The sequence below is a fragment of the Pteropus medius genome, unplaced genomic scaffold, assembly GCF_902729225.1.
Source record: "Pteropus medius unplaced genomic scaffold, Ma_sr-lr_union100, whole genome shotgun sequence".
In the NCBI taxonomy this organism is placed as follows: domain Eukaryota; kingdom Metazoa; phylum Chordata; class Mammalia; order Chiroptera; family Pteropodidae; genus Pteropus; species Pteropus medius.
The window spans coordinates 13,839,313-13,853,623 of record NW_024354875.1 but is presented as its reverse complement, the minus strand read 5'-3'; positions in this window follow the sequence as shown (position 1 = coordinate 13,853,623).

Genomic DNA, 14,311 nt, shown 5'->3' with positions numbered 1-14,311 from the left:
TTGTGGTTTATCTACCAAATGTATCTGGAACAGGTATAGCCGTCATAATTTCACAAATAAATTATCTTAGAACTTTTCTTGTGTCCTGTAAGTTTATGTGGATAACTTAAAATGTCTTTATAAGAGAAAAAAAAAAAAGAATTATAAAATAAAATTCCATTGCCACAGATTTACCTGTCACTGTGTCTCCTATTGGACCATAATCTCCACAAGCATAGGAACTGTGTCAACTGTTTTAACTTCAGTGACTTATTCAATGCCTGGCACTCAGAGGCACCAAATCTTATCAAGTGAATAATTAAAGAAATGAAGTAAGAGATGCCGAAGTGAACGGCTCTTGGTAAATAGTTTCCTCTGAGTATTGGTGGGTTATATGTGTGTCCAGAGTTTGGAGCTGCTTGTACCTTAGGGGATATAAGTTGATTCTGGGTCAGAGTGATCAGATCAGGGGAAATACCGAAAGCTTAAGATTAATTACTTGTCTTTCATCTAATAAATTTTTATGAATGGCTAGAACTTTGGGAGGGGCTATTGCATTGATTGGACTTCTCTAATCACCAGATCAATAAGGCATACCGTGCACCTAATAGTTCATCAGATATTAGGAGCACCTGTGCTAATACCTGGGAATATGGACTGGCTGTAAGCATCCTAGTGTAGGTGGGTTAAAGGTCATAAATGAGGTGTAATACCTGAGGTCCAGCTATACTGACATAGGTTTCTAGGCAAGAACTGGTTCAAGTGGATTATGCCTTAAAAGCATATTGGGATGCCATAAAGAAAAACTCCAACTGCCTAAATTCCAATTCTGGCTTTACCACTTTCCAGGTAAGTGATCTTGGTTAATTTATTATACTTTTTGATCCCTCATGTGTTGTAGCTGAAAAATTGTGACAAATTTTAATGTTTTACCTCCCCCATCGAGTTTTTGTAAAGATGAAATAAAATAATCCATGTATAACATTTATTAGTCTATATGGCACATAATTACAGCTCAGTAAATGTTAAAGACTATTTTTAATATTATTACTACTTTGTTGAGGTATGTAAGTAACCAGTTATTAAATTATTTAGTTGTAAAAAATGAAGAATTTCAACTCTCTTTGGAAACCAAGTTATCTTATACTGTTTAGTCTCTTTCATTATGATATAAGTTCCTTATCAGCCTGCTAGATTTTACTTGCCTTTGACTTCCACTCACTTGGTATAGTAATTGTCATATGGTAGGTTTTCATTAAATATCTGGTGAATGAGAATGAGTAAAACTTGCACAAATCTGCAGAGTGTTAACGTACCGTCAAAAATACCCATGGTCTTATTTAGTATTTTATTCTGTTCTCTGATAAGATTTCAGTAGTTTAAACACTTTTTAAAAATGTTTTAATTTAAAACTAAGATGAAAGAAGATAAATTTCTCTAAAACATAATTGGCCATGTTTATTTTTGGAAAAGAAATTACTACTATGTTTGGATAGGAACAACCTGTACCTTTCCACAAACATGTCACAGTTTTGAACTATAAGAAAAAAAAACAAAAACAAAAACAACAAGGAAAAGAAACATTCGATCTCCTATTGTTTAAAACTCTATCCAGTTTAGAGATTTTTTTTTTATTATCACCTTGGTAAGTGTCACCTGAGACTGTGGTGCTGGTGTGATGGCAACTGTGGATGAGCTTAGATCTGTGTATCACTGTGTGCTTAGTGTATAATATCTGGCAGTTGCTCAATGCACGTAGTTCTACGTCCTTACTAACTCCACCTGTGCCTGGTGGGTTAAATGTGAAAAACACTGGAACCAAACATATCCCAATCCCCTGCGCTTTCTGCTTTTAATAGTGGATTCATATATAGCTGCACATATTTTCTCTAAACCCTCAGGGATAATAATTTCAGGCACTCCTTTAGCATGCCTTTATTGTTTCCCTTACATTCTGTCACAAGTGAAGTCACCTACTTCCAAACCTCTTTTCAGAGTTTGGATAGATTTTATCTTTTCTGTCCCATCCAATTGCTCTCCCTGCTGCTCAGATGTCTCTTTTCCTAGTCTGTGTTCCTGCAGCTGCCATTTTTTGGGTTGCTTTCTCTGCTTTAGCTCTTGCTCAGACCTTAACTGCAGGGTTGGGAAAGTTAACACAGTGAAATCCCTAGACTCCTCTGACTGGCATTTGCAATCATTTTCCAACCTCTGTAATATAATAGAAAAATCACAAAGAAAATTTTTGTAAAACGATAAAAGTTAAAATGAGTATATGAAAAAATAGTATATTACATGTAAATAAACAGATAAAACGGAAGAGAGAAAAAGAGAAAAACTTTATGGATTCTGCTTCTCCTGAGACTCCATACAAGCTGTCCAGACATCACCACTTAGGATCTAAACACATTTCAATGAAAGCTTTCATTCATCAAAGGAGTGTCCATTGGGAACTGTATTAATACATGCAGTTATTATAAAGCTAACTTCACATGAGTTAGCATTCAGGAAACACTAGTGTTAGGATAAGCCCTAAAATTTAGTGGCTTAACCAATCAAAGTTTATTTCTTGTTCATTTATTAGTCCAATGTAGGTTTTACTGTTTCAAGGGGATTGAGGGCTGAGGCTCTCGTGAAAGATGTCAAGTGTGCAACCCTGATGTAGGTAGGCACTGCTGTCTTCTGCATGTGCTTTTTAGTAATTAACTAAGAACATGGAGGATGATTCAGGGAGATTTTTCTGGATCAAGTTGGGAAGTGATTGACATCAGTAACTTCTATTTATAGTCCATTGGTTTGAACTCACTCACATGGCCACATCAAGTAAAACAGAAGCCAAGATGTATAGGAAGAAAAAGAAACATACTTATTTGCTTCCAAGTTAGTTCCACATGCCAATAACCATTCCTAAAATTTCTTCTTAAACATAAATCTCAAGTTGGATTTTTTTTGCTTTAATCATTTTATGGTAAGCTAAGAAATATAGGGAGAAGAGGAAACATTTTAATAAACACCTAGCATTTTGACTCCTTTTTATAAAAAAAGATTATACTCAGCCATTTCCAAAGAAGAAAATTAATACTACTATTTAGTTATTATCCTAGGTTGAAGTCTGTAATTTCTGAGTGATAAGCAATTCTTTCAATGACGTACAGATATGGCTCCATGAGTTCCAGCCACCTCTAACTAAAAAAAGAAAAAAAAATTTCCTCCCCCCACCAGCAGATTTATAATGGTGCATCAAGGACAGGATAATTGAAAGACACATTCCCTTTAGAAAAGAGAAGAATAGAGGCCCAGTGGGTGGTCAGTCGTCCATTTCAAGAATGGAATCTTGCTGGGTAAGCATCTTGAGTACCCTCGTTTAGCAGAGAAAAATGTTTCTGAGCAGACCCTGAATTTATTCTCAGGACAGATCTCCCTTTTTGTTATTTTTTCTGCTTCTGATATGCCCTTGAGGTCTTCTTCCTTGACTTGAAGTTCTTATTTTCCCTGTTTATGCGAAGTAGGTCATTGGTAAGTCTACCTTCCTTAGGGACAATGTAGCTTTTGCAACCTGCTGTCTGGTAGTGCAAGTTTGGGGTCTGAAGACTTCCTTTATAGTCTTAGGCTAGTTTGTTTTAAATTTATTTTTTGCCACATTTTGGTAATACAACTCCTTAAAAAACTCAATTGACTTCTGTGCTATATGCTTCAAGTTAGTTTCATGTGCCAACAATCATCAACTAAAGTTCTTTCTCAGATAGATTTCTTAAGCCTGATTTGTTTCATTGCATCCTCATCGTGATACCTGTTTCTCTCAACTTCGTGGAGCTATTTTGAGCCTTTTCCACTCAAAGCCTTTTTCCATTTTACTTTATACATTTTTGTTGGCTTTTCCAAATTTCTAGACTCACTTTAATCCTGAAATTTTATTCAAAACTTGATAATTCTTGTCTTAGCTGCAGAACAAGTTATTGTCTTCCTCACAATAATTTGCTATAAGCAGCATACAGCAACCGATACAAATTAACATCTCTCTTTTCAATGACTTCCCCTAAGGCTAGTCTTAGTAGACCCCCTGGTCTGCCTACCAGATTGTTGCAGGCAACTCTTTTCATCAAGTCTTTGGCCAGAACAAAACAGGGTTCCAACAGTATCCCACTTCAGATAAGATAATGTGAGGATTTAGAATAATGTTGACCGTTGTAACAAATTAGTCCAGAAATTTCATTGACTTAATGTATTACAAGTTTATTTTTCTTTTGTGTGAAAATCCAAAGTAGTTGTCCCTGTTTGCTGTGAGTGGGTTGTGACCCACACAGTCGTTCAGGGGTGCATGGTGATGGAGGCTTTGCTGTCATTCACCTTTTATGTGTGTCTTTCAAGTTTGCTTTGGATGTTGACTTTTGGTTAGCAGAAGTAAGAAGAGTATGCAGATGTACACAAAGGAAATTTATATGGACCAGGTCAGTAGTAGTGCTCGTCCATTTCACTATACTCATATAGCCACATTTAACTGTAAGGTGGGCTGAGAAATGTCATCAAGCTGTGTGCTCAGGAAAAAGAGAACATGGTTTTGAAGAACAGCATTAGCAGGCTCTGCTATGGTGACAAACTATAAATAGAGGTTTGTTTTTCTTGTGTAAGAAATCTTAAAATAGGTTGTCCAAAGATGGCACACAGATCCTATCTGTGATGACAATAAAGACAGTTTTTTCTCTCCCCACCCCAACCTTATTCAGGAGAAAAACATATCCTTGCTTGAGATTTCTGGCAATAACAGATCAGCCAGACCTGAGTTAAGTAGTGAAGGAGGCTGGAAAATTGAGTTTTAGTGAGGCACATATCTACCCTGCTTAACATAGGTTCGATTAGTAAGAAAGAAGGGGAGAATGAACATTGGGTAGGTAGTTAGCAGTTTCTGCCTAAAAGATTAATATAATTTCCATATTTTAGGAGGAAAAGCCTTTCCTGGGAAAGATCTTTTCTCTCAGAATGTAGCATATAAAATATTTCTGACTCTTAGAACCATTTAGAAGTATCTGTTTGAAATGTCTTTCAGTACCTTGTACATGCCCAGAACATAGTAACCGATTAATAATTTTTTAAATTGAAATAGTTAAAAGAATGAGCAAATAAACCAGTATACCTGTATTACTGGAGGAGTCAAAGAAGATGTCCTTTGACAACTGTGACTAACAAACATGCAAGTCTACTTATATAATAAGTAGATTTAGATGGTTACTGTCTATACACAAATAATTCTCTCTAGACAGTTTATAAGGTAATTTGTACCTTCAAGTCCTTAACAATTTGAATTTAAGTATCTTCTCTCTCCCAGAGAAAAAATAAAGAAAAAAAATCCATAAAAAGAAGTCACCCAAAAGGGTAAAAAATATATACCTAGTAAAGACTTTACACTTCTAGAAGGCAGAGACTTTCTTTTTTTTTTTTGTATTGTTTAGAAAACAGTAACGTGAAAAGCTAACGTCTTTTGGCTAAGATAGATTGATAGTGATAATGTTGATTATTACTATGCCTGGAAAAATTATCTAGTCAAAAATAGTAAGTGCCATGACTACCTGTCCACAAATCTTTCTCTTTTTAATTTGCTTTGTCTGGTGGTTAAACAGGGTGGGACAGAAACCTGATGGATACATGCTACCTGCCCCTGCTGCTGAGGCTGCCACCGTTGAAGTGATGAGGCCAAAGCCACTTCACAGATTTGTTTGGAAGCCACAAAAGACTTCCTGTGATGTCAGGCAGGCTGCAATAACCCAAATGGTAGCTCAAAAATGCACATCCCTGACGTAAGCTGCCATTATCAAGCAATAATTACTTCTTCTTTTGAGGAGTCAGCTTGCCAATCACTCTGACATGCTTTCAGTTTCTTTCAATGGTACATGTTTTTCTTTTGCTTTTCCATGGAAAGAATCTTTGACAGACTTAGTTACTTTCAGTGTCAGTCACTGCCTCACTGGAAGTCTGTCTGGATATCCCTTACTGCAAAGCAACTAAGTCCCTGCAGCATCAAAGTGAGAATAAAAATATCTTGACAAACTCATCTCTCTTTTTTGATTCCCCTGTACACTTGGGCATGGTGTGCTCTGAATGCAGGATCGTGCTGGGAAAGCAGAAAGCTGATGGCTGTGGAATGTGCCCTTGGAAATGGGATGGCCTGGAGGTGAGGAATTTCAGCCAGGTTCTGGCATCCAAGGAGATTTAAGCAAATTATTTTTCGGATATGTGCATAGGGATACGTTTTCCCTAAGATTAAGAATTTTTGTAGAAAACAGGAAAACATTTGGACTTAGCTTGTCAAGAAACATACAACTCATTTCAGGTTATTATTTTTTTGAAGACTCATATTTTAAAAATGTAACAAGAAGAAAATTAAGACTAATTCTATCACTTGCTGAATTGGTGGAGTACAAACATTGTTTTGAGAGTGGACCTAGTTAGGGGTTCTTATGTTTCTCTTGCTTTCACAGCCCTGGCTCTACAATTTATTTCAGAACAATATATATATATATTAAAAAATTTGTTCTGCTTCATAGAAACTGAACTTTCTCTGTTAAACTTTGTGTTTTGTGGGTGCTCCATGTATTCTCCATGGATATACTTTCTGATTCTCTGGTTCCTTTTAGAAATCTCTATTATAGTTGACATGACCTGCTTTCTTTCTCCAGGGAATTCTGTAAATCTCATATTTCCTTTTCTTTTGCCCCAGGCTGCTGAGTTTTCGAAGGAAAAAAAGACTGTTTATGTATATTTCAATATATTTCCTATTGTCCAGGGCTTTGTTCAAAATATCTATGTTTTCCTGCTTTGTGTTTTTTCTTATTACCAGAATGACATGATAGCATGGACCTTCTATTTGCTATTTTGACCTTTCCCTCCAGCTAACATAGAAAATTACTTGTATGAAAACATTGGTATTTCTGTTCATAGCACTGACAACTGGGAGGGACACCTTCCTCCCTCTTATTCTCCATATCCACACAATTATCAAGGTCTGTGGATTTTTATTACTCAAATGTCTTTCTAATCTGTTCCTTTCCCCGATTCCTGCTGCTACATTCTTGGTCAAATATAAACTTTTCTCTCAGCTAGACCACTGCAGTAATTTCATTACCAACCCATGATCACACTCACCTCCCCCAATCCATTCACTGTATTCCAGCCAGAGTGGTCTTCTCCAGATATAATGGAGGATCTAAATTGAGGATGTCATTTCTGTGCCTGAAATCTCTCAACGGCTTTGTCTAAAGATATAGACCAAAATCCTTAACGTAGATTATCATCCTGTATGAACTCATCTTCTTCTTTTCCTTTTGAACTTCTGTATCTTTCTTGAAGACACATTGCTCCTTTACTCCTCAAGCCTCTCTTGCTCACTGTTTCATTTTTCTAGATCTCTCTTGTCCCTCTGCTTCACCAAGCTGATGGGAGCTTGAACTGTTGTAACATTGACTTAAAAAATCAATGTGACTCATCCAATGGTCATAGAGTTATGGAACTTGAGTCTTTGGGCTACAAATATCTCTAGGCCTTTTTGCTATCCTTCTGCTAAATGCTCTGCAATGAAATGACAATCCAGTCCTTTGGGTGAATCCACACAAGATGGTTTGATGCCTTTCTTCAAATCTTGCACGTTGAGTGAGTCCTATCCACCCTGGCCTAAGAAACCAGAGTATGTTACTCCCACTGATGATTCCTGATTGGAACAATCCAGCAAATGAGTCTCTGGAAGTGCCGTTTTGGGGACTGTGTAACGTGTCTGTTGGAGCTGAGTTTGTTTATACTTTGCCAGTGTCATCATTTACAAACTTCAAAAAACACATTGACAAATTCCCTAGCTGTTTTGGCAGTGCTTCCATCAATCACCCAACTAATAGCACCAACATTTCTCCTGGGCTATTATAGTCACTTCAATCGCTGCTGCTGCAGCTTCGGGAGAAGATAAATCAGAAGGGGTTCTTTTAGATGGGTCTCAAATACAACACCATTTTTTACTAAACAGTGCTTCCCTCCTCTTCTCTCTCTGCCCTTCCTCCAACCTCCCATAAGCAATTCTTTCTGTTTTATACCACCTTAGATAAAGTAATCTGGATCTATGGCTTTCCTTTAGAGGCCCCTTTGCAACGTCATTGGGAAATGGGTCCATTTATTATTTTGGATTTTTGTGTGTCCTCTTTAGTTACTCCGTGCAGCCCTCTCAAATCAATAATGTATTGTGTTTCTGTCGGCAACAGGTGCCTAGCTTCTCAGGCCCAACACAGCCTCAGAGAGAGGCTCACATGTCTAATGACCACAGCATGAAAACCTGAAACCATTTTGCCTTTCAACCAGGTTCTTTGTGTGGCTGCGTCAGGCAGCAGCTGTATCCCTAAGACGGAGTGGCTAGAGTATCCCTGCACTTGCACTTTTATGGTTTCCTTCTATTGCTGAAGCCTCACCCCTTTCCATGAGAAATAAATATTGCAAATACTCCGCTGTTACATCACCTAGGCAGATTCGTTTTTCTTGGGGCTGCAGTGCTTCCTTATTTTCTGTATTCAAAGCTTGTCTTTTCCCTCACAAACTGACCTGTCTTAAACAAGAATGTATTAAAAAAACACAACCTCTTCCAACTTCCTCACCATTAAGAAGCATGGCCACATCTTCTCCCTTCAGTGCACACACATTAGGAATCTGGACAGTGAAAAGCGAAGCGCCTGCCAAACTTGGCAGATCAGGTGAGGAGGGCTGGCTGGGGTTCTGCTGCCCAGCTGGAGTGTTTGCTGGCTGTGGTGCCAACTGCAGGGCCAAACAAACCCTAAGACTGCCTTTCAAGTTGCTGCCTGAGAGATGCTGTTAACTCCATCACGGAGTGCTCTATTCATCCTGAATGATCCATGGTCCTGGACAAAGCACCAACGGCAGCCCGTCACAAATCTTGGCTCCGTACCTGACCAACCTATTAATCAGAATTTTAACTGGGCCTTGGAAGTGTTTTTCTTTTATGTGTAAGTCAGAGAGCTGATCGCGGTGGAGACTTCATGTAAATGATGCCATCAACTTGATGCATGGGGCCTTCGATGTCTGAATCTGTGGTCACAGGGAGTATTATTTACCCTAAAAAAGTAATCCTTTTCCTGACTGTCTTAACTGTCTCAGGATCTCTTTGCTATAAGCAATATCTTTGATTGCCTATTCTATCTTGGTGCTGAAATAACCCAATGGTAGTAATCATTTTTATGTTTGAAAGAAATTTTCTCTTTATTTGAACGAGAAATACCCCTGATTTTCATATTGTTTTAAAAGCAGTTTTTTTTAAGGTGGATTTTTGTTTAAACTCGACTTGGTGGTCAGCCTCAAAAGTGTTTTTGCTTGATCAACAATAATTAATTATTTGTGTAAGTAGAAGTATTCATAAAAACAACTGGCTGATTAGAATTTGCTGACCTCATAAGGGAGGAATATTTTTACATTATGTTTTAGCCTCAGTAACATGAGAGATCCTTAGTACCAAGAAAAAAATCAACATTTGTTCTTTGTTATATTGATGATTTTATTTATATCAGACCTAAAACTAGGATAACGAATATAAATGTTCCAACGCATTTACAGTAGACTGTTTTTACTTGATATTTTAAATAGTGCAATGTTTGCCAAACTTGGATACTGCATGGATTCCATTTAAAGGATACAATTCCTGTGACTCTCCAGTGTTGACTTAAATTTGTTAAACTAGCAATAACTTTCTTATCCATATTACTTTTTCTGCCACTATAAAACCTAAACAAATGAACAATTAAGTAAAAATGAAATCACATTAATAAAATATAAATCCACTACATTAATTAAAGGAGAAAGAAAATATTGATCGCTAAAGCTAAATGAGTCACTCACAGTGGAATCATGGTACAAAACCATGTACTAGTTTAGTAGAATGTGGCATGCCAGTGCTGGGGTGTTATATGATCACTAGTGCACCATGAGGCTGTTTGCCCTCCCCTGGTATGAATATATCATTTATGCCGTTTGCTTTTCTTCTTGTCCCATTGGTTCATAACAATGAAGTACTGGTTGGCTACACCTTGATTATGAGATACATGCAAAAGCTGATTCTCAAATCATGTGGCAAAATTTGGTTACATGCCAATCTTCCAGAAAATTTAAAATATGTTCATATCATATTCTAAAGCATCACCAAAATGAAGGCACAGAATTTAAAAATTCTTATAAATAATTTGGTTAATCTGAAAATATATCCTTTAACTGTGGCTTGATAAATACTGGTTTAAAACAGAGCTTGTTTGAGAGTTTTGCTGCTTTCACTCTTCTATTAATCCACTAGTCAAAATCCACTGAGATATTACTTAACCTTCTTAGGCTTTAGTTATTACTTTTGTAGCACAAAACCAACTAAAAATGAGACAATTCAGTTCATTGCAATGTATTAGATATCTACTGTATACCAGTCATGGGGTAAAAGCAGATCAGTGAAGGAAGAATGAAATCTATTATATAATTATGTGGCGATTCCAATACAAACTATCCAAGTATAATCTCTTTGGAAATTTTGATAATGAATCTTAAACTTGGTTAAAACTTAACTTTGCCCTACATAAACTTAATTTAGGAATTTTAGATTTTTATTAAGCTTAACTTTTTCTAAAAGTGGGCAATAATTTCAAATTTTTATCAAGTTAAAACTGATCTACCCTGCTTGGTCCTAATTATGGAAGTTTGACTCTGCATCTCTTTTAGATCCAGTACCCTACTCTTTACTTTGTTTAATGTAATAGGTATGAATTGACTGCATACACTTTGCATGTATTATGCCTTTTATTAACAATGCATTTAAAACCATAAACTGAATGACCAACAATTTAATTGCTGGTTTCCAGCAACATGGTCAAATTAGCTAATATCGAAAAGCTTTCTTTCCACTATAAAGCCATTGAGATGCTAATAACCAGGACACTTTTTTTTTTTATGACAACTGTTCCAAATTCTTGATTTATTGATATTATTTATTTTATAGTAGGATGCATCCATGCATAAGGGATTTTAATACATACCTGGACTTAAAGTAAATACCTATAATAATTATTTTATAATCTGGGAAGTAAAGGAATTCTCCAAAGAGGTGAACCATTGTGAAGATAAGCTAGGATAGGCCATCTTAATCTGTCTCATGCTGCATGTCCAACTCTGAGGCTTGCAGAAGACTCTACCATCATAATCTCTTAGGCCTCACAGGGCCTAAGGCTCACTGAGGCTCCAACTTGGTAAACATTATTATGAAAGCAGGAACAAGGGAATGTGATGACTGAAGTTCTGGCTTTTAATATTTCTATAAGTAAATAACACAAGTTAATTCTCTTTACATTTTACTGTGCAAAGAGAGTCATTTGAGCAAATGCTAAGTTCAGCACATACAGAGAAATACAACTCATGTGTCCAGAAAGAGAGCAGAACTGAAATATTTGTGGATAGCCCTAAGAAGCTAAGGATTAAAAATTATAAGCCACATGAAGGAGTTGAACGAGGCAAGAGGGATTCATCAGGTACCAAACAAACAAACAAACAAACAAATGGAAAATTAATATTTTAGTCTCAACACATACTACATAAATAAGAAAACAATATAAAATATGCTTACTCTCACCAAGAGAGAAAGAAGAAACTGACACCATGAGAGAACAAGAAAAGATAAAGCAAGAAGACATACTTGAGCAACGAACCAAATCAAGCTAGAAGATATATCTGGGGAATCAACCGAAATGTATAATAAGGTGATAAACAGATGGAAGATATAAGATAAACAGGTGGGAGATATCAAGGGAGGTAAAAACAAAACAAAACAAAACATGGACACCCTAATGAATTGGTCCAACAGAAGTTTAACAGGAATTAAGAAGGGAGAGAATCTGGGACAGGCAATATTGAAAGAGATAATGGCTGAAAAATTTAAAAAGTTGAAAGACAAGAATCCTTTGGTTTAAAATATATATCAAGAATATCTGAGTAGGACAAATAAAACAAATCTTCACCTAATTTTGTCATAGAAGAACTGTAGATTATGAAATATAAAGAGAAAATAGTAAAAGCAAACAACAACAGGAGGACAGTAGAATGACAGCAGAGATTTCTTCAGCTGTTCTAAGATGACCCAAATGTAATCTCGAGCTCCAAAAACTCCTACTCTGGACCAGCAATGACCCAGGCAAGTTCATGTCCTGGAACTGGGGACTCCAGGAAATCATGGCAACAAGAGAGCGAACAAATATTTCTGGGAAATACCCTGTCTTTAAGTAAGAAATTTTATGTTCTAAAAATGTCTTATATACTTTGAGAGTCTTTTATTTTACAAATTGCTTTTATATAAATGTTTTAATGCCATATTTATAGTAATTGCCTCTCACAGGCAAAGCAATAATTATAGTTCCATTTTAAAGATGGCAACACTGAGAATCTTGCATGTCAGGAGATGTTTACAGGTCATAAAGCGGATTGGTGTAATGGGGGGCTGAGATACTCAGTTGCTCTGATCCTTGATTTATATTTTAAGTCAGGGTTTACATAAAGAAAATATTTTGTTATTGTGTTTGTAAACTATACCATATTGAATGGGGCATTATTAAAACATTATCTGTCAGTTCCTAACACAGTTGCCTGAGAGAGTGACACTAGAACTGCTATACTTAGTCTTTTTACAGCAGTTATATTTGAATATGGATATTCGTTTAAGAATGCAATATGTTTCTCTAAATATTGTATAGATACTTATTTTTTAAATCGCTTTGCTAAGAATATGTTTAGTCCAGACTTGTGCACATTAGTAGGGACTTCTAAATGTAAGTTCTAGAGTTAACTTGCTATAGAAGCACATTAATAGTTTAGATTGTTTTGTGAATAATCAACTCTAAGCCAAGACAGTCATTTGATGGCAATGGGGGTCCTTGCCACAGATGATATAATGTCTATATAGAAAATTGAAAAGAATTGATAAATTATTAGAAATAAAAAGAGAATTTTTTTGGAGGTAAATTATCTTTACAGAAAGGTGAAGGAAATTGATAGATAAATTAATAGAAATAAAAAGAATTTCTGAAGGTTTTATGATACAGGATATCATGCTTTATTTCTATGTATCAATTTTAAAAATTAGAAAATTATAATAATGTGTGTTTCCAAATGTGGTCACAGTCAATACGCATGCTGCTCCTCACAGTAGGAGATGGTGTCCATTTTCTCTTCCTTTGAATCTGGGCTGCCAGTGTGGTAGAAGGTGGTAGAAGTGATTCCATGCCTATTCCAGACCTAGCATTTAAGAGGGCTGGCAGCTTTTTTTTTTTCCTGTTACAAGACAGCCTACATATAAGAAGTCAAATTACCCTGAAGACACTATGCTGTGAGAAAGCATAATCTAGCCACATGAAGAGAGAAAGAAATGCTTCTCCAGACCCCAGTAATTCCATCCATCCCACCTGAGGTGCAAATATGTGAGAGAAGAAGCCATCTCAGATATTCTAGCTCTGGAAAATATTATATAAAGCAGAGGAACTGTCTAAGTGAGCCAAATCCAGATTGGAGGATCATAAAAAATTATACATTCATGTTTTAAGCCACTAAGTTTTGGGGTAGTTTGTTACACAACAATAGATAACCACAACAGAATTTCATTTCTAGATGTCGGTGCTGCCTAAACAAAAACCTATAATGTGAAATTGGCTTTGTGACTAAACAGTGAGTGAAAGGAAGCCTAAAAGGCAGTGAGGTAATTCTTGTTGAAAGCTGTGAAAAAGACAACCCATGTTATGTAGTGGTGGAAAGTTTGGCAGCACCATTGTCTGCAAGTATGTGGACGAAAGAAAACATAATAAAGTGGTGGATTTGGCTAAGATTTCTAGGCAGAATTTTATAAGCTGCCTATGATAAAGCACTGAAAAGAGAGATAAATAGAAAAGAAATTGCTCCTTTTACACCAGAACTTAGGGGAAAACAAATCAATCCAGGACATGCTGAAATAATACTATTTCTTATTACCAGATTCTCCAGCTGGAAAAATGTTCTCAGAATAAAAAATGGCCTCAGGTAAAAGATCAAATGCTGGGAGATGTCAATAGAATCTGTACTTTAGGATTAAGATCAAATCAAGTATGTGGCTATGAGATCCTTTCTGAAAACATCCAGAAGATTGGAGTCAGTGCCTCAAAGACCTTCTAAAGTCAGATAAGAAGGTTTCTAAAAATTTTAAGTGTGCTCTCTCACAGCATTTGGACTTGGCAAAGAGCATTCTGTTGAGATGATATTCATGGGTGCAACTTTTGTCTAATGCAGTCAACTAAAATAAAATTCT